The following is a 23306-nucleotide window of genomic DNA, read 5'->3' as shown; positions in this document are numbered from 1 at the left end:
AACATGTCTTCTTAACGGGAGTCCAGGAGCTCATCTCCACAAATGGACTTTTCAGGATCCTTGGGTGGCTCCGTAGTTTGAAACCAATTCTGGTTATCGCTTCTCGGCCTTTTGGCTATGATCAAGTGTAGTATCTGTTCTTATCAGTTTAATATCTGATACGTCCCCTATCTGGGGACCATATATTAAATGGATTTTTAGAACAGGGAGATGGAAAAAGAGCTTGCTCTGTCCACTCCACGCATTGACCTGGTATTGCAGTATCTCCAGGACCGGTGCACCCCTTCTTTAATGCAGTTTCTAAAATCAGAAAGAATTGAATTCAATGTTTTTTGTTCATTTTGCTTGTTTGTCGGATTTTGGGATGGACTCTTTGGCTTTGCTTTTCTTCTCCTCATTGGATTTTTCATGTTCAAAGTTGCAGAAGCCAGATTACAAGCTCATTTTGGTTCAACTTCAGCAACTGTGCATTGCATTGCCATGTAATGTGATGCAATGCTATCTTTCTAGCTCTCCCTTTTTACTTCCTTTTGGATAAACAGACATATTAGGCAAGCATTTTGGAGCTTTCACCTAAATAACTACAGGTGGTGAGATAAGCTGCACAATATAATTGACCTTTCAGTATATTGTTGCACACACACCATCTATTTAGCAAATGCCCTTGTTATCAACAGCAGCCTTTTAAACTCACCTGAGCTAACAGGTATGTGCGCTGGTTACTCTGCTGCGCTTAAAATTTCTTTTTTGGTTTGCTACAATGCCTTTTCTGAAACGTTGTCTCCTTCTGCTGGAACACTGACTTCTTTCATTTAATGCCTGCAGACTATAAAAGAGAACCCAACCCAAAAAGTTTGGTTGATTAGTCTGTGGCATTCTGTTAAACTGTTGCTTATGGCGGTCTCTGTGAGCTTCTCAGCGACATTCAGCCAGCCAGGTATCCTGCCTGCAGTAGATGGAATGTGGCAATGGAACGCTGGCTGCGCGTGTCATAATAGGCTCTGAGCCTTTATATACCTGTGCACAGCAGCAGCCACCTTCAGTCTGCTGCTGGACAGCCAGCAGCAGCAGCAGCAGGAGAGGTATGTAATCAGGAGCCCTCCTGCTAAGGGTAGACAGCTGCTCGTTCCACCCCACCCCCCGCCTTAATTGGTTCTCCTCCCTTCCAACGGTGTTGAGGCGGGTGGGAACAGCAGGGGGTGAAGGTGCTGTGTTTAAAGAGGTGGAGTTATGCAGATCTAAAACGCGTGGATTGCAGCAGCAGCAAGCCGAAAAGTGCAGGCATGTAAGGGATCTAGAGGTTGACAACATGTCTTCTTAACGGGAGTCCAGGAGCTCATCTCCACAAATGGACTTTTCAGGATCCTTGGGTGGCTCCGTAGTTTGAAACCAATTCTGGTTATCGCTTCTCGGCCTTTTGGCTAAGATCAAGTGTAGTATCTGTTCTTATCAGTTTAATATCTGATACGTCCCCTATCTGGGGACCATATATTAAATGGATTTTTAGAACAGGGAGATGGAAAAAGAGCTTGCTCTGTCCACTCCACGCATTGACCTGGTATTGCAGTATCTCCAGGACCGGTGCACCCCTTCTTTAATGCAGTTTCTAAAATCAGAAAGAATTGAATTCAATGTTTTTTGTTCATTTTGCTTGTTTGTCGGATTTTGGGATGGACTCTTTGGCTTTGCTTTTCTTCTCCTCATTGGATTTTTCATGTTCAAAGTTGCAGAAGCCAGATTACAAGCTCATTTTGGTTCAACTTCAGCAACTGTGCATTGCATTGCCATGTAATGTGATGCAATGCTATCTTTCTAGCTCTCCCTTTTTACTTACTTTTGGATAAACAGACATATTAGGCAAGCATTTTGGAGCTTTCACCTAAATAACTACAGGTGGTGAGATAAGCTGCACAATATAATTGACCTTTCAGTATATTGTTGCACACACACCATCTATTTAGCAAATGCCCTTGTTATCAACAGCAGCCTTTTAAACTCACCTGAGCTAACAGGTATGTGCGCTGGTTACTCTGCTGCGCTTAAAATTTCTTTTTTGGTTTGCTACAATGCCTTTTCTGAAACGTTGTCTCCTTCTGCTGGAACACTGACTTCTTTGATTTAATGCCTGCAGACTATAAAAGAGAACCCAACCCAAAAAGTTTGGTTGATTAGTCTGTGGCATTCTGTTAAACTGTTGCTTATGGCGGTCTCTGTGAGCTTCTCAGCGACATTCAGCCAGCCAGGTATCCTGCCTGCAGTAGATGGAATGTGGCAATGGAACGCTGGCTGCGCGTGTCATAATAGGCTCTGAGCCTTTATATACCTGTGCACAGCAGCAGCCACCTTCAGTCTGCTGCTGGACAGCCAGCAGCAGCAGCAGCAGGAGAGGTATGTAATCAGGAGCCCTCCTGCTAAGGGTAGACAGCTGCTCGTTCCACCCCACCCCCCGCCTTAATTGGTTCTCCTCCCTTCCAACGGTGTTGAGGCGGGTGGGAACAGCAGGGGGTGAAGGTGCTGTGTTTAAAGAGGTGGAGTTATGCAGATCTAAAACGCGTGGATTGCAGCAGCAGCAAGCCGAAAAGTGCAGGCATGTAAGGGATCTAGAGGTTGACAACATGTCTTCTTAACGGGAGTCCAGGAGCTCATCTCCACAAATGGACTTTTCAGGATCCTTGGGTGGCTCCGTAGTTTGAAACCAATTCTGGTTATCGCTTCTCGGCCTTTTGGCTATGATCAAGTGTAGTATCTGTTCTTATCAGTTTAATATCTGATACGTCCCCTATCTGGGGACCATATATTAAATGGATTTTTAGAACAGGGAGATGGAAAAAGAGCTTGCTCTGTCCACTCCACGCATTGACCTGGTATTGCAGTATCTCCAGGACCGGTGCACCCCTTCTTTAATGCAGTTTCTAAAATCAGAAAGAATTGAATTCAATCTTTTTTGTTCATTTTGCTTGTTTGTCGGATTTTGGGATGGACTCTTTGGCTTTGCTTTTCTTCTCCTCATTGGATTTTTCATGTTCAAAGTTGCAGAAGCCAGATTACAAGCTCATTTTGGTTCAACTTCAGCAACTGTGCATTGCATTGCCATGTAATGTGATGCAATGCTATCTTTCTAGCTCTCCCTTTTTACTTCCTTTTGGATAAACAGACATATTAGGCAAGCATTTTGGAGCTTTCACCTAAATAACTACAGGTGGTGAGATAAGCTGCACAATATAATTGACCTTTCAGTATATTGTTGCACACACACCATCTATTTAGCAAATGCCCTTGTTATCAACAGCAGCCTTTTAAACTCACCTGAGCTAACAGGTATGTGCGCTGGTTACTCTGCTGCGCTTAAAATTTCTTTTTTGGTTTGCTACAATGCCTTTTCTGAAACGTTGTCTCCTTCTGCTGGAACACTGACTTCTTTGATTTAATGCCTGCAGACTATAAAAGAGAACCCAACCCAAAAAGTTTGGTTGATTAGTCTGTGGCATTCTGTTAAACTGTTGCTTATGGCGGTCTCTGTGAGCTTCTCAGCGACATTCAGCCAGCCAGGTATCCTGCCTGCAGTAGATGGAATGTGGCAATGGAACGCTGGCTGCGCGTGTCATAATAGGCTCTGAGCCTTTATATACCTGTGCACAGCAGCAGCCACCTTCAGTCTGCTGCTGGACAGCCAGCAGCAGCAGCAGCAGGAGAGGTATGTAATCAGGAGCCCTCCTGCTAAGGGTAGACAGCTGCTCGTTCCACCCCACCCCCCGCCTTAATTGGTTCTCCTCCCTTCCAACGGTGTTGAGGCGGGTGGGAACAGCAGGGGGTGAAGGTGCTGTGTTTAAAGAGGTGGAGTTATGCAGATCTAAAACGCGTGGATTGCAGCAGCAGCAAGCCGAAAAGTGCAGGCATGTAAGGGATCTAGAGGTTGACAACATGTCTTCTTAACGGGAGTCCAGGAGCTCATCTCCACAAATGGACTTTTCAGGATCCTTGGGTGGCTCCGTAGTTTGAAACCAATTCTGGTTATCGCTTCTCGGCCTTTTGGCTAAGATCAAGTGTAGTATCTGTTCTTATCAGTTTAATATCTGATACGTCCCCTATCTGGGGACCATATATTAAATGGATTTTTAGAACAGGGAGATGGAAAAAGAGCTTGCTCTGTCCACTCCACGCATTGACCTGGTATTGCAGTATCTCCAGGACCGGTGCACCCCTTCTTTAATGCAGTTTCTAAAATCAGAAAGAATTGAATTCAATGTTTTTTGTTCATTTTGCTTGTTTGTCGGATTTTGGGATGGACTCTTTGGCTTTGCTTTTCTTCTCCTCATTGGATTTTTCATGTTCAAAGTTGCAGAAGCCAGATTACAAGCTCATTTTGGTTCAACTTCAGCAACTGTGCATTGCATTGCCATGTAATGTGATGCAATGCTATCTTTCTAGCTCTCCCTTTTTACTTCCTTTTGGATAAACAGACATATTAGGCAAGCATTTTGGAGCTTTCACCTAAATAACTACAGGTGGTGAGATAAGCTGCACAATATAATTGACCTTTCAGTATATTGTTGCACACACACCATCTATTTAGCAAATGCCCTTGTTATCAACAGCAGCCTTTTAAACTCACCTGAGCTAACAGGTATGTGCGCTGGTTACTCTGCTGCGCTTAAAATTTCTTTTTTGGTTTGCTACAATGCCTTTTCTGAAACGTTGTCTCCTTCTGCTGGAACACTGACTTCTTTCATTTAATGCCTGCAGACTATAAAAGAGAACCCAACCCAAAAAGTTTGGTTGATTAGTCTGTGGCATTCTGTTAAACTGTTGCTTATGGCGGTCTCTGTGAGCTTCTCAGCGACATTCAGCCAGCCAGGTATCCTGCCTGCAGTAGATGGAATGTGGCAATGGAACGCTGGCTGCGCGTGTCATAATAGGCTCTGAGCCTTTATATACCTGTGCACAGCAGCAGCCACCTTCAGTCTGCTGCTGGACAGCCAGCAGCAGCAGCAGCAGGAGAGGTATGTAATCAGGAGCCCTCCTGCTAAGGGTAGACAGCTGCTCGTTCCACCCCACCCCCCGCCTTAATTGGTTCTCCTCCCTTCCAACGGTGTTGAGGCGGGTGGGAACAGCAGGGGGTGAAGGTGCTGTGTTTAAAGAGGTGGAGTTATGCAGATCTAAAACGCGTGGATTGCAGCAGCAGCAAGCCGAAAAGTGCAGGCATGTAAGGGATCTAGAGGTTGACAACATGTCTTCTTAACGGGAGTCCAGGAGCTCATCTCCACAAATGGACTTTTCAGGATCCTTGGGTGGCTCCGTAGTTTGAAACCAATTCTGGTTATCGCTTCTCGGCCTTTTGGCTAAGATCAAGTGTAGTATCTGTTCTTATCAGTTTAATATCTGATACGTCCCCTATCTGGGGACCATATATTAAATGGATTTTTAGAACAGGGAGATGGAAAAAGAGCTTGCTCTGTCCACTCCACGCATTGACCTGGTATTGCAGTATCTCCAGGACCGGTGCACCCCTTCTTTAATGCAGTTTCTAAAATCAGAAAGAATTGAATTCAATGTTTTTTGTTCATTTTGCTTGTTTGTCGGATTTTGGGATGGACTCTTTGGCTTTGCTTTTCTTCTCCTCATTGGATTTTTCATGTTCAAAGTTGCAGAAGCCAGATTACAAGCTCATTTTGGTTCAACTTCAGCAACTGTGCATTGCATTGCCATGTAATGTGATGCAATGCTATCTTTCTAGCTCTCCCTTTTTACTTCCTTTTGGATAAACAGACATATTAGGCAAGCATTTTGGAGCTTTCACCTAAATAACTACAGGTGGTGAGATAAGCTGCACAATATAATTGACCTTTCAGTATATTGTTGCACACACACCATCTATTTAGCAAATGCCCTTGTTATCAACAGCAGCCTTTTAAACTCACCTGAGCTAACAGGTATGTGCGCTGGTTACTCTGCTGCGCTTAAAATTTCTTTTTTGGTTTGCTACAATGCCTTTTCTGAAACGTTGTCTCCTTCTGCTGGAACACTGACTTCTTTCATTTAATGCCTGCAGACTATAAAAGAGAACCCAACCCAAAAAGTTTGGTTGATTAGTCTGTGGCATTCTGTTAAACTGTTGCTTATGGCGGTCTCTGTGAGCTTCTCAGCGACATTCAGCCAGCCAGGTATCCTGCCTGCAGTAGATGGAATGTGGCAATGGAACGCTGGCTGCGCGTGTCATAATAGGCTCTGAGCCTTTATATACCTGTGCACAGCAGCAGCCACCTTCAGTCTGCTGCTGGACAGCCAGCAGCAGCAGCAGCAGGAGAGGTATGTAATCAGGAGCCCTCCTGCTAAGGGTAGACAGCTGCTCGTTCCACCCCACCCCCCGCCTTAATTGGTTCTCCTCCCTTCCAACGGTGTTGAGGTGGGTGGGAACAGCAGGGGGTGAAGGTGCTGTGTTTAAAGAGGTGGAGTTATGCAGATCTAAAACGCGTGGATTGCAGCAGCAGCAAGCCGAAAAGTGCAGGCATGTAAGGGATCTAGAGGTTGACAACATGTCTTCTTAACGGGAGTCCAGGAGCTCATCTCCACAAATGGACTTTTCAGGATCCTTGGGTGGCTCCGTAGTTTGAAACCAATTCTGGTTATCGCTTCTCGGCCTTTTGGCTAAGATCAAGTGTAGTATCTGTTCTTATCAGTTTAATATCTGATACGTCCCCTATCTGGGGACCATATATTAAATGGATTTTTAGAACAGGGAGATGGAAAAAGAGCTTGCTCTGTCCACTCCACGCATTGACCTGGTATTGCAGTATCTCCAGGACCGGTGCACCCCTTCTTTAATGCAGTTTCTAAAATCAGAAAGAATTGAATTCAATGTTTTTTGTTCATTTTGCTTGTTTGTCGGATTTTGGGATGGACTCTTTGGCTTTGCTTTTCTTCTCCTCATTGGATTTTTCATGTTCAAAGTTGCAGAAGCCAGATTACAAGCTCATTTTGGTTCAACTTCAGCAACTGTGCATTGCATTGCCATGTAATGTGATGCAATGCTATCTCTTTAGCTCTCCCTTTTTACTTCCTTTTGGATAAACAGACATATTAGGCAAGCATTTTGGAGCTTTCACCTAAATAACTACAGGTGGTGAGATAAGCTGCACAATATAATTGACCTTTCAGTATATTGTTGCACACACGCCATCTATTTAGCAAATGCCCTTGTTATCAACAGCAGCCTTTTAAACTCACCTGAGCTAACAGGTATGTGCGCTGGTTACTCTGCTGCGCTTAAAATTTCTTTTTTGGTTTGCTACAATGCCTTTTCTGAAACGTTGTCTCCTTCTGCTGGAACACTGACTTCTTTCATTTAATGCCTGCAGACTATAAAAGAGAACCCAACCCAAAAAGTTTGGTTGATTAGTCTGTGGCATTCTGTTAAACTGTTGCTTATGGCGGTCTCTGTGAGCTTCTCAGCGACATTCAGCCAGCCAGGTATCCTGCCTGCAGTAGATGGAATGTGGCAATGGAACGCTGGCTGCGCGTGTCATAATAGGCTCTGAGCCTTTATATACCTGTGCACAGCAGCAGCCACCTTCAGTCTGCTGCTGGACAGCCAGCAGCAGCAGCAGCAGGAGAGGTATGTAATCAGGAGCCCTCCTGCTAAGGGTAGACAGCTGCTCGTTCCACCCCACCCCCCGCCTTAATTGGTTCTCCTCCCTTCCAACGGTGTTGAGGCGGGTGGGAACAGCAGGGGGTGAAGGTGCTGTGTTTAAAGAGGTGGAGTTATGCAGATCTAAAACGCGTGGATTGCAGCAGCAGCAAGCCGAAAAGTGCAGGCATGTAAGGGATCTAGAGGTTGACAACATGTCTTCTTAACGGGAGTCCAGGAGCTCATCTCCACAAATGGACTTTTCAGGATCCTTGGGTGGCTCCGTAGTTTGAAACCAATTCTGGTTATCGCTTCTCGGCCTTTTGGCTAAGATCAAGTGTAGTATCTGTTCTTATCAGTTTAATATCTGATACGTCCCCTATCTGGGGACCATATATTAAATGGATTTTTAGAACAGGGAGATGGAAAAAGAGCTTGCTCTGTCCACTCCACGCATTGACCTGGTATTGCAGTATCTCCAGGACCGGTGCATCCCTTTTTTAATGCAGTTTCTAAAATCAGAAAGAATTGAATTCAATGTTTTTTGTTCATTTTGCTTGTTTGTCGGATTTTGGGATGGACTCTTTGGCTTTGCTTTTCTTCTCCTCATTGGATTTTTCATGTTCAAAGTTGCAGAAGCCAGATTACAAGCTCATTTTGGTTCAACTTCAGCAACTGTGCATTGCATTGCCATGTAATGTGATGCAATGCTATCTTTCTAGCTCTCCCTTTTTACTTCCTTTTGGATAAACAGACATATTAGGCAAGCATTTTGGAGCTTTCACCTAAATAACTACAGGTGGTGAGATAAGCTGCACAATATAATTGACCTTTCAGTATATTGTTGCACACACACCATCTATTTAGCAAATGCCCTTGTTATCAACAGCAGCCTTTTAAACTCACCTGAGCTAACAGGTATGTGCGCTGGTTACTCTGCTGCGCTTAAAATTTCTTTTTTGGTTTGCTACAATGCCTTTTCTGAAACGTTGTCTCCTTCTGCTGGAACACTGACTTCTTTCATTTAATGCCTGCAGACTATAAAAGAGAACCCAACCCAAAAAGTTTGGTTGATTAGTCTGTGGCATTCTGTTAAACTGTTGCTTATGGCGGTCTCTGTGAGCTTCTCAGCGACATTCAGCCAGCCAGGTATCCTGCCTGCAGTAGATGGAATGTGGCAATGGAACGCTGGCTGCGCGTGTCATAATAGGCTCTGAGCCTTTATATACCTGTGCACAGCAGCAGCCACCTTCAGTCTGCTGCTGGACAGCCAGCAGCAGCAGCAGCAGGAGAGGTATGTAATCAGGAGCCCTCCTGCTAAGGGTAGACAGCTGCTCGTTCCACCCCACCCCCCGCCTTAATTGGTTCTCCTCCCTTCCAACGGTGTTGAGGCGGGTGGGAACAGCAGGGGGTGAAGGTGCTGTGTTTAAAGAGGTGGAGTTATGCAGATCTAAAACGCGTGGATTGCAGCAGCAGCAAGCCGAAAAGTGCAGGCATGCAAGGGATCTAGAGGTTGACAACATGTCTTCTTAACGGGAGTCCAGGAGCTCATCTCCACAAATGGACTTTTCAGGATCCTTGGGTGGCTCCGTAGTTTGAAACCAATTCTGGTTATCGCTTCTCGGCCTTTTGGCTAAGATCAAGTGTAGTATCTGTTCTTATCAGTTTAATATCTGATACGTCCCCTATCTGGGGACCATATATTAAATGGATTTTTAGAACAGGGAGATGGAAAAAGAGCTTGCTCTGTCCACTCCACGCATTGACCTGGTATTGCAGTATCTCCAGGACCGGTGCACCCCTTCTTTAATGCAGTTTCTAAAATCAGAAAGAATTGAATTCAATGTTTTTTGTTCATTTTGCTTGTTTGTCGGATTTTGGGATGGACTCTTTGGCTTTGCTTTTCTTCTCCTCATTGGATTTTTCATGTTCAAAGTTGCAGAAGCCAGATTACAAGCTCATTTTGGTTCAACTTCAGCAACTGTGCATTGCATTGCCATGTAATGTGATGCAATGCTATCTTTCTAGCTCTCCCTTTTTACTTCCTTTTGGATAAACAGACATATTAGGCAAGCATTTTGGAGCTTTCACCTAAATAACTACAGGTGGTGAGATAAGCTGCACAATATAATTGACCTTTCAGTATATTGTTGCACACACACCATCTATTTAGCAAATGCCCTTGTTATCAACAGCAGCCTTTTAAACTCACCTGAGCTAACAGGTATGTGCGCTGGTTACTCTGCTGCGCTTAAAATTTCTTTTTTGGTTTGCTACAATGCCTTTTCTGAAACGTTGTCTCCTTCTGCTGGAACACTGACTTCTTTCATTTAATGCCTGCAGACTATAAAAGAGAACCCAACCCAAAAGTTTGGTTGATTAGTCTGTGGCATTCTGTTAAACTGTTGCTTATGGCGGTCTCTGTGAGCTTCTCAGCGACATTCAGCCAGCCAGGTATCCTGCCTGCAGTAGATGGAATGTGGCAATGGAACGCTGGCTGCGCGTGTCATAATAGGCTCTGAGCCTTTATATACCTGTGCACAGCAGCAGCCACCTTCAGTCTGCTGCTGGACAGCCAGCAGCAGCAGCAGCAGGAGAGGTATGTAATCAGGAGCCCTCCTGCTAAGGGTAGACAGCTGCTCGTTCCACCCCACCCCCCGCCTTAATTGGTTCTCCTCCCTTCCAACGGTGTTAAGGCGGGTGGGAACAGCAGGGGGTGAAGGTGCTGTGTTTAAAGAGGTGGAGTTATGCAGATCTAAAACGCGTGGATTGCAGCAGCAGCAAGCCGAAAAGTGCAGGCATGTAAGGGATCTAGAGGTTGACAACATGTCTTCTTAACGGGAGTCCAGGAGCTCATCTCCACAAATGGACTTTTCAGGATCCTTGGGTGGCTCCGTAGTTTGAAACCAATTCTGGTTATCGCTTCTCGGCCTTTTGGCTAAGATCAAGTGCAGTGATCTAGCGGTTGCTGCCTTGGTCTTGACTGGGAGGTGCTTGGGGTACCCGGCTCCTTGGCCTGGGGGGATCGCTACACTCATCGGTGGAGCTAAACCCCCCTGCTGCTATTAGGGAGTCGGATTAGTCCCTGGGCAACGAGAGGCGATCACCTTGTCACCACACATAGCTGTGGGGGGCAACTGTCGCCACACATAGCTGTGGTGGCAACATTTGGAGGATTAAAAGGAAAAACGGAAGGAAAACGGATTGTTGAGATGGAGTTTTGGAAAAAGAAGAGATGCTTACGTTTTTTTGTGAAACGGGAGACGGAAGAAACTTTTTTGGAAGAAAAATGGATTCTGGAAATTTTGAGGAAACATGAAGTTTTGGAGAAGGATATCTACTGTATGCAAGAAATAAAGCAAGGTAAAGTTTGTGATGTGACTCTAGTTTCTGAGGAAAAGTGCATTCATTTTTTCAAATGCTGGAGTGAAGAGGATTCTGGGAAAATTGGAGTAAGTGCATCATTCATGGGGAAACCGAAGAGTGTGATAATTTACATGGACAATCCGTTTGTGGAAATAGAGGAGATAATGGTTTTTTTGGAATCTAAATGTAAGATGGTAAAGTTTCAGAAATTATACAGGAACAAAGTTGGTATTTGGAACGGAAAGAGACGTTTTTTGGTGTGGACAACAGGAGAAGAAAATTTGCATAATGGGAGGATTATGGTAAACGGGAGTTCTGGGTATTGTTACATGGAAAGCAGCAAAGGAACTTTTGAAAAGAACTTTGGAGGACAAAAGGAAGATATTGGTGATAAAATGAAGAAGGAAGTTGATGCGATAATTATAGAGGAGAATAAGCAGGGAAAAGAAGTTGAAAGTTTAAAGGTGAAGAAAAAGGTAACGGTACAGGAAAATTGTGGATCAAGGAAAGTATCTGGTGAAAAGAAAGAAGTAAAAGAGGAAAAGGGTAAAGTTTTGGAGAAGGTGGTGACTTTCAGAGATGATGAGGAAGAGTATGATTGGGAACAGATGCGGTTAGAGCATGAGGAGGAAGAAAAGAAGTTAAGGGGTTTTGTTGGGAGGAAAGTAAAAGGGAAAAAGGGGATATTTAGTTTGGGAAACCGGGTGAAGTAATGTCAGTTGTGATTTGTTTGGAAACTGTTGAAACTGTAAAGGAATTGTTATGTTTAACTTTATATATATTAATTCAAATGAAAAAATATAAATATAATATCTAAACACGATGATGGAACTAAAACCTTGAGTTTAGTGATATATGATTTAAGATTATAAAACTTAATTTCTGAGTGTTTGGAAAAAAAAAAAAAAAAATCTGTTCTTATCAGTTTAATATCTGATACGTCCCCTATCTGGGGACCATATATTAAATGGATTTTTAGAACAGGGAGATGGAAAAAGAGCTTGCTCTGTCCACTCCACGCATTGACCTGGTATTGCAGTATCTCCAGGACCGGTGCACCCCTTCTTTAATGCAGTTTCTAAAATCAGAAAGAATTGAATTCAATGTTTTTTGTTCATTTTGCTTGTTTGTCGGATTTTGGGATGGACTCTTTGGCTTTGCTTTTCTTCTCCTCATTGGATTTTTCATGTTCAAAGTTGCAGAAGCCAGATTACAAGCTCATTTTGGTTCAACTTCAGCAACTGTGCATTGCATTGCCATGTAATGTGATGCAATGCTATCTTTCTAGCTCTCCCTTTTTACTTCCTTTTGGATAAACAGACATATTAGGCAAGCATTTTGGAGCTTTCACCTAAATAACTACAGGTGGTGAGATAAGCTGCACAATATAATTGACCTTTCAGTATATTGTTGCACACACACCATCTATTTAGCAAATGCCCTTGTTATCAACAGCAGCCTTTTAAACTCACCTGAGCTAACAGGTATGTGCGCTGGTTACTCTGCTGCGCTTAAAATTTCTTTTTTGGTTTGCTACAATGCCTTTTCTGAAACGTTGTCTCCTTCTGCTGGAACACTGACTTCTTTCATTTAATGCCTGCAGACTATAAAAGAGAACCCAACCCAAAAAGTTTGGTTGATTAGTCTGTGGCATTCTGTTAAACTGTTGCTTATGGCGGTCTCTGTGAGCTTCTCAGCGACATTCAGCCAGCCAGGTATCCTGCCTGCAGTAGATGGAATGTGGCAATGGAACGCTGGCTGCGCGTGTCATAATAGGCTCTGAGCCTTTATATACCTGTGCACAGCAGCAGCCACCTTCAGTCTGCTGCTGGACAGCCAGCAGCAGCAGCAGCAGGAGAGGTATGTAATCAGGAGCCCTCCTGCTAAGGGTAGACAGCTGCTCGTTCCACCCCACCCCCCGCCTTAATTGGTTCTCCTCCCTTCCAACGGTGTTGAGGCGGGTGGGAACAGCAGGGGGTGAAGGTGCTGTGTTTAAAGAGGTGGAGTTATGCAGATCTAAAACGCGTGGATTGCAGCAGCAGCAAGCCGAAAAGTGCAGGCATGTAAGGGATCTAGAGGTTGACAACATGTCTTCTTAACGGGAGTCCAGGAGCTCATCTCCACAAATGGACTTTTCAGGATCCTTGGGTGGCTCCGTAGTTTGAAACCAATTCTGGTTATCGCTTCTCGGCCTTTTGGCTAAGATCAAGTGCAGTGATCTAGCGGTTTCTGCCTTGGTCTTGGCTGGGAGGCGCTTGGGGTACCCGGCTCCTTGGCCTGGGGGGATCGCTACACTTATCGGTGGAGCTAAACCCCCCTGCTGCTATTAGGGAGTCGGATTAGTCCCTGGGCAACGAGAGGCGATCACCTTGTCACCACACATAGCTGTGGGGGGCAACTGTCGCCACACATAGCTGTGGTGGCAACATTTGGAGGATTAAAAGGAAAAAACGGAAGGAAAACGGATCGTTGAGATGGAGTTTTGGAAAAAGAAGAGATGCTTACGTTTTTTTGTGAAACGGGAGACGGAAGAAACTTTTTTGGAAGAAAAATGGATTCTGGAAATTTTGAGGAAATATGAAGTTTTGGAGAAGGATATCTACTGTATGCAAGAAATAAAGCAAGGTAAAGTTTGTGATGTGACTCTAGTTTCTGAGGAAAAGTGCATTCATTTTTTCAAAGGCTGGAGTGAAGAGGATTCTGGGAAAATTGGAGTAAGTGCATCATTCATGGGGAAACCGAAGAGTGTGATAATTTACATGGACAATCCGTTTGTGGAAATAGAGGAGATAATGGTTTTTTTGGAATCTAAATGTAAGATGGTAAAGTTTCAGAAATTATACAGGAACAAAGTTGGTATTTGGAACGGAAAGAGACGTTTTTTGGTGTGGACAACAGGAGAAGAAAATTTGCATAATGGGAGGATTATGGTAAACGGGAGTTCTGGGTATTGTTACATGGAAAGCAGCAAAGGAACTTTTGAAAAGAACTTTGGAGGACAAAAGGAAGATATTGGTGATAAAATGAAGAAGGAAGTTGATGCCATAATTATAGAGGAGAATAAGCAGGGAAAAGAAGTTGAAAGTTTAAAGGTGAAATTGAAGAAAAAGGTAACGGTACAGGAAAATTGTGGATCAAGGAAAGTATCTGGTGAAAAGAAAGAAGTAAAAGAGGAAAAGGGTAAAGTGTTGGAGAAGGTGGTGACTTTCAGAGATGATGAGGAAGAGTATGATAGGGAACAGATGCGGTTAGAGCATGAGGAGGAAGAAAAGAAGTTAAGGGGTTTTGTTGGGAGGAAAGTAAAAGAGAAAAAGGGGATATTTAGTTTGGGAAACCGGGTGAAGTAATGTCAGTGGTGATTTGTTTGGAAACTGTTGAAACTGCAAAGGAATTGTTATGTTTAACTTTATATATATTAATTCAAATGAAAAAATATAAATATAATATCTAAACACGATGATGGAACTAAAATCTTGAGTTTGGTGATATATGATTTAAGATTATAAAACTTAATTTCTGAGTGTTTGGAAAAGAAAAAAAAAAAAAAAAAAAAAAAAAAAAAAATCTGTTCTTATCAGTTTAATATCTGATACGTCCCCTATCTGGGGACCATATATTAAATGGATTTTTAGAACAGGGAGATGGAAAAAGAGCTTGCTCTGTCCACTCCACGCATTGACCTGGTATTGCAGTATCTCCAGGACCGGTGCACCCCTTCTTTAATGCAGTTTCTAAAATCAGAAAGAATTGAATTCAATGTTTTTTGTTCATTTTGCTTGTTTGTCGGATTTTGGGATGGACTCTTTGGCTTTGCTTTTCTTCTCCTCATTGGATTTTTCATGTTCAAAGTTGCAGAAGCCAGATTACAAGCTCATTTTGGTTCAACTTCAGCAACTGTGCATTGCATTGCCATGTAATGTGATGCAATGCTATCTTTCTAGCTCTCCCTTTTTACTTCCTTTTGGATAAACAGACATATTAGGCAAGCATTTTGGAGCTTTCACCTAAATAACTACAGGTGGTGAGATAAGCTGCACAATGTAATTGACCTTTCAGTATATTGTTGCACACACACCATCTATTTAGCAAATGCCCTTGTTATCAACAGCAGCCTTTTAAACTCACCTGAGCTAACAGGTATGTGCGCTGGTTACTCTGCTGCGCTTAAAATTTCTTTTTTGGTTTGCTACAATGCCTTTTCTGAAACGTTGTCTCCTTCTGCTGGAACACTGACTTCTTTCATTTAATGCCTGCAGACTATAAAAGAGAACCCAACCCAAAAAGTTTGGTTGATTAGTCTGTGGCATTCTGTTAAACTGTTGCTTATGGCGGTCTCTGTGAGCTTCTCAGCGACATTCAGCCAGCCAGGTATCCTGCCTGCAGTAGATGGAATGTGGCAATGGAACGCTGGCTGCGCGTGTCATAATAGGCTCTGAGCCTTTATATACCTGTGCACAGCAGCAGCCACCTTCAGTCTGCTGCTGGACAGCCAGCAGCAGCAGCAGCAGGAGAGGTATGTAATCAGGAGCCCTCCTGCTAAGGGAAGACAGCTGCTCGTTCCACCCCACCCCCCGCCTTAATTGGTTCTCCTCCCTTCCAACTGTGTTGAGGCGGGTGGGAACAGCAGGGGGTGAAGGTGCTGTGTTTAAAGAGGTGGAGTTATGCAGATCTAAAACGCGTGGATTGCAGCAGCAGCAAGCCGAAAAGTGCAGGCATGTAAGGGATCTAGAGGTTGACAACATGTCTTCTTAACGGGAGTCCAGGAGCTCATCTCCACAAATGGACTTTTCAGGATCCTTGGGTGGCTCCGTAGTTTGAAACCAATTCTGGTTATCGCTTCTCGGCCTTTTGGCTAAGATCAAGTGTAGTATCTGTTCTTATCAGTTTAATATCTGATACGTCCCCTATCTGGGGACCATATATTAAATGGATTTTTAGAACAGGGAGATGGAAAAAGAGCTTGCTCTGTCCACTCCACGCATTGACCTGGTATTGCAGTATCTCCAGGACCGGTGCACCCCTTCTTTAATGCAGTTTCTAAAATCAGAAAGAATTGAATTCAATGTTTTTTGTTCATTTTGCTTGTTTGTCGGATTTTGGGATGGACTCTTTGGCTTTGCTTTTCTTCTCCTCATTGGATTTTTCATGTTCAAAGTTGCAGAAGCCAGATTACAAGCTCATTTTGGTTCAACTTCAGCAACTGTGCATTGCATTGCCATGTAATGTGATGCAATGCTATCTTTCTAGCTCTCCCTTTTTACTTCCTTTTGGATAAACAGACATATTAGGCAAGCATTTTGGAGCTTTCACCTAAATAACTACAGGTGGTGAGATAAGCTGCACAATATAATTGACCTTTCAGTATATTGTTGCACACACACCATCTATTTAGCAAATGCCCTTGTTATCAACAGCAGCCTTTTAAACTCACCTGAGCTAACAGGTATGTGCGCTGGTTACTCTGCTGCGCTTAAAATTTCTTTTTTGGTTTGCTACAATGCCTTTTCTGAAACGTTGTCTCCTTCTGCTGGAACACTGACTTCTTTCATTTAATGCCTGCAGACTATAAAAGAGAACCCAACCCAAAAAGTTTGGTTGATTAGTCTGTGGCATTCTGTTAAACTGTTGCTTATGGCGGTCTCTGTGAGCTTCTCAGCGACATTCAGCCAGCCAGGTATCCTGCCTGCAGTAGATGGAATGTGGCAATGGAACGCTGGCTGCGCGTGTCATAATAGGCTCTGAGCCTTTATATACCTGTGCACAGCAGCAGCCACCTTCAGTCTGCTGCTGGACAGCCAGCAGCAGCAGCAGCAGGAGAGGTATGTAATCAGGAGCCCTCCTGCTAAGGGTAGACAGCTGCTCGTTCCACCCCACCCCCCGCCTTAATTGGTTCTCCTCCCTTCCAACTGTGTTGAGGCGGGTGGGAACAGCAGGGGGTGAAGGTGCTGTGTTTAAAGAGGTGGAGTTATGCAGATCTAAAACGCGTGGATTGCAGCAGCAGCAAGCCGAAAAGTGCAGGCATGTAAGGGATCTAGAGGTTGACAACATGTCTTCTTAACGGGAGTCCAGGAGCTCATCTCCACAAATGGACTTTTCAGGATCCTTGGGTGGCTCCGTAGTTTGAAACCAATTCTGGTTATCGCTTCTCGGCCTTTTGGCTAAGATCAAGTGTAGTATCTGTTCTTATCAGTTTAATATCTGATACGTCCCCTATCTGGGGACCATATATTAAATGGATTTTTAGAACAGGGAGATGGAAAAAGAGCTTGCTCTGTCCACTCCACGCATTGACCTGGTATTGCAGTATCTCCAGGACCGGTGCACCCCTTCTTTAATGCAGTTTCTAAAATCAGAAAGAATTGAATTCAATGTTTTTTGTTCATTTTGCTTGTTTGTCGGATTTTGGGATGGACTCTTTGGCTTTGCTTTTCTTCTCCTCATTGGATTTTTCATGTTCAAAGTTGCAGAAGCCAGATTACAAGCTCATTTTGGTTCAACTTCAGCAACTGTGCATTGCATTGCCATGTAATGTGATGCAATGCTATCTTTCTAGCTCTCCCTTTTTACTTCCTTTTGGATAAACAGACATATTAGGCAAGCATTTTGGAGCTTTCACCTAAATAACTACAGGTGGTGAGATAAGCTGCACAATATAATTGACCTTTCAGTATATTGTTGCACACACACCATCTATTTAGCAAATGCCCTTGTTATCAACAGCAGCCTTTTAAACTCACCTGAGCTAACAGGTATGTGCGCTGGTTACTCTGCTGCGCTTAAAATTTCTTTTTTGGTTTGCTACAATGCCTTTTCTGAAACGTTGTCTCCTTCTGCTGGAACACTGACTTCTTTCATTTAATGCCTGCAGACTATAAAAGAGAACCCAACCCAAAAAGTTTGGTTGATTAGTCTGTGGCATTCTGTTAAACTGTTGCTTATGGCGGTCTCTGTGAGCTTCTCAGCGACATTCAGCCAGCCAGGTATCCTGCCTGCAGTAGATGGAATGTGGCAATGGAACGCTGGCTGCGCGTGTCATAATAGGCTCTGAGCCTTTATATACCTGTGCACAGCAGCAGCCACCTTCAGTCTGCTGCTGGACAGCCAGCAGCAGCAGCAGCAGGAGAGGTATGTAATCAGGAGCCCTCCTGCTAAGGGTAGACAGCTGCTCGTTCCACCCCACCCCCCGCCTTAATTGGTTCTCCTCCCTTCCAACGGTGTTGAGGCGGGTGGGAACAGCAGGGGGTGAAGGTGCTGTGTTTAAAGAGGTGGAGTTATGCAGATCTAAAACGCGTGGATTGCAGCAGCAGCAAGCCGAAAAGTGCAAGCATGTAAGGGATCTAGAGGTTGACAACATGTCTTCTTAACGGGAGTCCAGGAGCTCATCTCCACAAATGGACTTTTCAGGATCCTTGGGTGGCTCCGTAGTTTGAAACCAATTCTGGTTATCGCTTCTCGGCCTTTTGGCTAAGATCAAGTGTAGTATCTGTTCTTATCAGTTTAATATCTGATACGTCCCCTATCTGGGGACCATATATTAAATGGATTTTTAGAACAGGGAGATGGAAAAAGAGCTTGCTCTGTCCACTCCACGCATTGACCTGGTATTGCAGTATCTCCAGGACCGGTGCACCCCTTCTTTAATGCAGTTTCTAAAATCAGAAAGAATTGAATTCAATGTTTTTTGTTCATTTTGCTTGTTTGTCGGATTTTGGGATGGACTCTTTGGCTTTGCTTTTCTTCTCCTCATTGGATTTTTCATGTTCAAAGTTGCAGAAGCCAGATTACAAGCTCATTTTGGTTCAACTTCAGCAACTGTGCATTGCATTGCCATGCAATGTGATGCAATGCTATCTTTCTAGCTCTCCCTTTTTACTTCCTTTTGGATAAAGAGACATATTAGGCAAGCATTTTGGAGCTTTCACCTAAATAACTACAGGTGGTGAGATAAGCTGCACAATATAATTGACCTTTCAGTATATTGTTGCACACACACCATCTATTTAGCAAATGCCCTTGTTATCAACAGCAGCCTTTTAAACTCACCTGAGCTAACAGGTATGTGCGCTGGTTACTCTGCTGCGCTTAAAATTTCTTTTTTGGTTTGCTACAATGCCTTTTCTGAAACGTTGTCTCCTTCTGCTGGAACACTGACTTCTTTCATTTAATGCCTGCAGACTATAAAAGAGAACCCAACCCAAAAAGTTTGGTTGATTAGTCTGTGGCATTCTGTTAAACTGTTGCTTATGGCGGTCTCTGTGAGCTTCTCAGCGACATTCAGCCAGCCAGGTATCCTGCCTGCAGTAGATGGAATGTGGCAATGGAACGCTGGCTGCGCGTGTCATAATAGGCTCTGAGCCTTTATATACCTGTGCACAGCAGCAGCCACCTTCAGTCTGCTGCTGGACAGCCAGCAGCAGCAGCAGCAGGAGAGGTATGTAATCAGGAGCCCTCCTGCTAAGGGTAGACAGCTGCTCGTTCCACCCCACCCCCCGCCTTAATTGGTTCTCCTCCCTTCCAACGGTGTTGAGGCGGGTGGGAACAGCAGGGGGTGAAGGTGCTGTGTTTAAAGAGGTGGAGTTATGCAGATCTAAAACGCGTGGATTGCAGCAGCAGCAAGCCGAAAAGTGCAGGCATGTAAGGGATCTAGAGGTTGACAACATGTCTTCTTAACGGGAGTCCAGGAGCTCATCTCCACAAATGGACTTTTCAGGATCCTTGGGTGGCTCCGTAGTTTGAAACCAATTCTGGTTATCGCTTCTCGGCCTTTTGGCTAAGATCAAGTGTAGTATCTGTTCTTATCAGTTTAATATCTGATACGTCCCCTATCTGGGGACCATATATTAAATGGATTTTTAGAACAGGGAGATGGAAAAAGAGCTTGCTCTGTCCACTCCACGCATTGACCTGGTATTGCAGTATCTCCAGGACCGGTGCACCCCTTCTTTAATGCAGTTTCTAAAATCAGAAAGAATTGAATTCAATGTTTTTTGTTCATTTTGCTTGTTTGTCGGATTTTGGGATGGACTCCTTGGCTTTGCTTTTCTTCTCCTCATTGGATTTTTCATGTTCAAAGTTGCAGAAGCCAGATTACAAGCTCATTTTGGTTCAACTTCAGCAACTGTGCATTGCATTGCCATGCAATGTGATGCAATGCTATCTTTCTAGCTCTCCCTTTTTACTTCCTTTTGGATAAACAGACATATTAGGCAAGCATTTTGGAGCTTTCACCTAAATAACTACAGGTGGTGAGATAAGCTGCACAATATAATTGACCTTTCAGTATATTGTTGCACACACACCATCTATTTAGCAAATGCCCTTGTTATCAACAGCAGCCTTTTAAACTCACCTGAGCTAACAGGTATGTGCGCTGGTTACTCTGCTGCACTTAAAATTTCTTTTTTGGTTTGCTACAATGCCTTTTCTGAAACGTTGTCTCCTTCTGCTGGAACACTGACTTCTTTCATTTAATGCCTGCAGACTATAAAAGAGAACCCAACCCAAAAAGTTTGGTTGATTAGTCTGTGGCATTCTGTTAAACTGTTGCTTATGGCGGTCTCTGTGAGCTTCTCAGCGACATTCAGCCAGCCAGGTATCCTGCCTGCAGTAGATGGAATGTGGCAATGGAACGCTGGCTGCGCGTGTCATAATAGGCTCTGAGCCTTTATATACCTGTGCACAGCAGCAGCCACCTTCAGTCTGCTGCTGGACAGCCAGCAGCAGCAGCAGCAGGAGAGGTATGTAATCAGGAGCCCTCCTGCTAAGGGTAGACAGCTGCTCGTTCCACCCCACCCCCCGCCTTAATTGGTTCTCCTCCCTTCCAATGGTGTTGAGGCGGGTGGGAACAGCAGGGGGTGAAGGTGCTGTGTTTAAAGAGGTGGAGTTATGCAGATCTAAAACGCGTGGATTGCAGCAGCAGCAAGCCGAAAAGTGCAGGCATGTAAGGGATCTAGAGGTTGACAACATGTCTTCTTAACGGGAGTCCAGGAGCTCATCTCCACAAATGGACTTTTCAGGATCCTTGGGTGGCTCCGTAGTTTGAAACCAATTCTGGTTATCGCTTCTCGGCCTTTTGGCTAAGATCAAGTGTAGTATCTGTTCTTATCAGTTTAATATCTGATACGTCCCCTATCTGGGGACCATATATTAAATGGATTTTTAGAACAGGGAGATGGAAAAAGAGCTTGCTCTGTCCACTCCACGCATTGACCTGGTATTGCAGTATCTCCAGGACCGGTGCACCCCTTCTTTAATGCAGTTTCTAAAATCAGAAAGAATTGAATTCAATGTTTTTTGTTCATTTTGCTTGTTTGTCGGATTTTGGGATGGACTCTTTGGCTTTGCTTTTCTTCTCCTCATTGGATTTTTCATGTTCAAAGTTGCAGAAGCCAGATTACAAGCTCATTTTGGTTCAACTTCAGCAACTGTGCATTGCATTGCCATGTAATGTGATGCAATGCTATCTTTCTAGCTCTCCCTTTTTACTTCCTTTTGGATAAACAGACATATTAGGCAAGCATTTTGGAGCTTTCACCTAAATAACTACAGGTGGTGAGATAAGCTGCACAATATAATTGACCTTTCAGTATATTGTTGCACACACACCATCTATTTAGCAAATGCCCTTGTTATCAACAGCAGCCTTTTAAACTCACCTGAGCTAACAGGTATGTGCGCTGGTTACTCTGCTGCGCTTAAAATTTCTTTTTTGGTTTGCTACAATGCCTTTTCTGAAACGTTGTCTCCTTCTGCTGGAACACTGACTTCTTTCATTTAATGCCTGCAGACTATAAAAGAGAACCCAACCCAAAAAGTTTGGTTGATTAGTCTGTGGCATTCTGTTAAACTGTTGCTTATGGCGGTCTCTGTGAGCTTCTCAGCGACATTCAGCCAGCCAGGTATCCTGCCTGCAGTAGATGGAATGTGGCAATGGAACGCTGGCTGCGCGTGTCATAATAGGCTCTGAGCCTTTATATACCTGTGCACAGCAGCAGCCACCTTCAGTCTGCTGCTGGACAGCCAGCAGCAGCAGCAGCAGGAGAGGTATGTAATCAGGAGCCCTCCTGCTAAGGGTAGACAGCTGCTCGTTCCACCCCACCCCCCGCCTTAATTGGTTCTCCTCCCTTCCAACGGTGTTGAGGCGGGTGGGAACAGCAGGGGGTGAAGGTGCTGTGTTTAAAGAGGTGGAGTTATGCAGATCTAAAACGCGTGGATTGCAGCAGCAGCAAGCCGAAAAGTGCAGGCATGTAAGGGATCTAGAGGTTGACAACATGTCTTCTTAACGGGAGTCCAGGAGCTCATCTCCACAAATGGACTTTTCAGGATCCTTGGGTGGCTCCGTAGTTTGAAACCAATTCTGGTTATCGCTTCTCGGCCTTTTGGCTAAGATCAAGTGTAGTATCTGTTCTTATCAGTTTAATATCTGATACGTCCCCTATCTGGGGACCATATATTAAATGGATTTTTAGAACAGGGAGATGGAAAAAGAGCTTGCTCTGTCCACTCCACGCATTGACCTGGTATTGCAGTATCTCCAGGACCGGTGCACCCCTTCTTTAATGCAGTTTCTAAAATCAGAAAGAATTGAATTCAATGTTTTTTGTTCATTTTGCTTGTTTGTCGGATTTTGGGATGGACTCTTTGGCTTTGCTTTTCTTCTCCTCATTGGATTTTTCATGTTCAAAGTTGCAGAAGCCAGATTACAAGCTCATTTTGGTTCAACTTCAGCAACTGTGCATTGCATTGCCATGTAATGTGATGCAATGCTATCTTTCTAGCTCTCCCTTTTTACTTCCTTTTGGATAAACAGACATATTAGGCAAGCATTTTGGAGCTTTCACCTAAATAACTACAGGTGGTGAGATAAGCTGCACAATATAATTGACCTTTCAGTATATTGTTGCACACACACCATCTATTTAGCAAATGCCCTTGTTATCAACAGCAGCCTTTTAAACTCACCTGAGCTAACAGGTATGTGCGCTGGTTACTCTGCTGCGCTTAAAATTTCTTTTTTGGTTTGCTACAATGCCTTTTCTGAAACGTTGTCTCCTTCTGCTGGAACACTGACTTCTTTCATTTAATGCCTGCAGACTATAAAAGAGAACCCAACCCAAAAAGTTTGGTTGATTAGTCTGTGGCATTCTGTTAAACTGTTGCTTATGGCGGTCTCTGTGAGCTTCTCAGCGACATTCAGCCAGCCAGGTATCCTGCCTGCAGTAGATGGAATGTGGCAATGGAACGCTGGCTGCGCGTGTCATAATAGGCTCTGAGCCTTTATATACCTGTGCACAGCAGCAGCCACCTTCAGTCTGCT

At 44.0% G+C, this 23306-nt stretch overlaps 15 non-coding genes and 1 pseudogene across 15 annotated transcripts; all 16 read left to right on the top strand.

Moving 5' to 3' along the window:
- The first annotated feature begins 95 nt into the window (after nucleotides 1–95).
- LOC141236274 (U2 spliceosomal RNA) lies at nucleotides 96–286 on the top strand. The gene has a single exon (XR_012301965.1). It is a non-coding gene; the product is annotated as a U2 spliceosomal RNA (small nuclear RNA).
- Nucleotides 287–1401: 1115 nt separating this feature from the next.
- On the top strand, nucleotides 1402–1592 carry LOC141236043 (U2 spliceosomal RNA). The gene has a single exon (XR_012301739.1). It is a non-coding gene; the product is annotated as a U2 spliceosomal RNA (small nuclear RNA).
- Nucleotides 1593–2707: 1115 nt separating this feature from the next.
- Nucleotides 2708–2898, top strand: LOC141236272 (U2 spliceosomal RNA). The gene has a single exon (XR_012301963.1). It is a non-coding gene; the product is annotated as a U2 spliceosomal RNA (small nuclear RNA).
- Nucleotides 2899–4013: 1115 nt separating this feature from the next.
- On the top strand, nucleotides 4014–4204 carry LOC141236042 (U2 spliceosomal RNA). The gene has a single exon (XR_012301738.1). It is a non-coding gene; the product is annotated as a U2 spliceosomal RNA (small nuclear RNA).
- Nucleotides 4205–5319: 1115 nt separating this feature from the next.
- LOC141236041 (U2 spliceosomal RNA) lies at nucleotides 5320–5510 on the top strand. The gene has a single exon (XR_012301737.1). It is a non-coding gene; the product is annotated as a U2 spliceosomal RNA (small nuclear RNA).
- A 1115-nt stretch (nucleotides 5511–6625) lies between these two features.
- Nucleotides 6626–6816, top strand: LOC141236040 (U2 spliceosomal RNA). Its single transcript, XR_012301736.1, has one exon. It is a non-coding gene; the product is annotated as a U2 spliceosomal RNA (small nuclear RNA).
- Nucleotides 6817–7931: 1115 nt separating this feature from the next.
- LOC141236254 (U2 spliceosomal RNA) lies at nucleotides 7932–8122 on the top strand. The gene has a single exon (XR_012301947.1). It is a non-coding gene; the product is annotated as a U2 spliceosomal RNA (small nuclear RNA).
- Nucleotides 8123–9237: 1115 nt separating this feature from the next.
- LOC141236039 (U2 spliceosomal RNA) lies at nucleotides 9238–9428 on the top strand. Its single transcript, XR_012301735.1, has one exon. It is a non-coding gene; the product is annotated as a U2 spliceosomal RNA (small nuclear RNA).
- Nucleotides 9429–11863: 2435 nt separating this feature from the next.
- Nucleotides 11864–12054, top strand: LOC141236349 (U2 spliceosomal RNA). The gene has a single exon (XR_012302026.1). It is a non-coding gene; the product is annotated as a U2 spliceosomal RNA (small nuclear RNA).
- A 2445-nt stretch (nucleotides 12055–14499) lies between these two features.
- LOC141236368 (U2 spliceosomal RNA) lies at nucleotides 14500–14707 on the top strand (annotated as a pseudogene).
- Nucleotides 14708–15822: 1115 nt separating this feature from the next.
- On the top strand, nucleotides 15823–16013 carry LOC141236038 (U2 spliceosomal RNA). The gene has a single exon (XR_012301734.1). It is a non-coding gene; the product is annotated as a U2 spliceosomal RNA (small nuclear RNA).
- Nucleotides 16014–17128: 1115 nt separating this feature from the next.
- On the top strand, nucleotides 17129–17319 carry LOC141236037 (U2 spliceosomal RNA). The gene has a single exon (XR_012301733.1). It is a non-coding gene; the product is annotated as a U2 spliceosomal RNA (small nuclear RNA).
- Nucleotides 17320–18434: 1115 nt separating this feature from the next.
- Nucleotides 18435–18625, top strand: LOC141236036 (U2 spliceosomal RNA). The gene has a single exon (XR_012301732.1). It is a non-coding gene; the product is annotated as a U2 spliceosomal RNA (small nuclear RNA).
- A 1115-nt stretch (nucleotides 18626–19740) lies between these two features.
- On the top strand, nucleotides 19741–19931 carry LOC141236034 (U2 spliceosomal RNA). Its single transcript, XR_012301730.1, has one exon. It is a non-coding gene; the product is annotated as a U2 spliceosomal RNA (small nuclear RNA).
- A 1115-nt stretch (nucleotides 19932–21046) lies between these two features.
- Nucleotides 21047–21237, top strand: LOC141236033 (U2 spliceosomal RNA). The gene has a single exon (XR_012301729.1). It is a non-coding gene; the product is annotated as a U2 spliceosomal RNA (small nuclear RNA).
- A 1115-nt stretch (nucleotides 21238–22352) lies between these two features.
- Nucleotides 22353–22543, top strand: LOC141236032 (U2 spliceosomal RNA). The gene has a single exon (XR_012301728.1). It is a non-coding gene; the product is annotated as a U2 spliceosomal RNA (small nuclear RNA).
- The last annotated feature ends 763 nt before the right edge of the window (nucleotides 22544–23306 follow it).

Source organism: Phyllobates terribilis, unplaced genomic scaffold, assembly GCF_046119375.1.
Source record: "Phyllobates terribilis strain yellow unplaced genomic scaffold, ASM4611937v1 Scaffold_693__1_contigs__length_808095, whole genome shotgun sequence".
In the NCBI taxonomy this organism is placed as follows: Eukaryota; Metazoa; Chordata; class Amphibia; order Anura; family Dendrobatidae; genus Phyllobates; species Phyllobates terribilis.
This window is presented reverse-complemented; position numbering and strand designations above follow the sequence as displayed.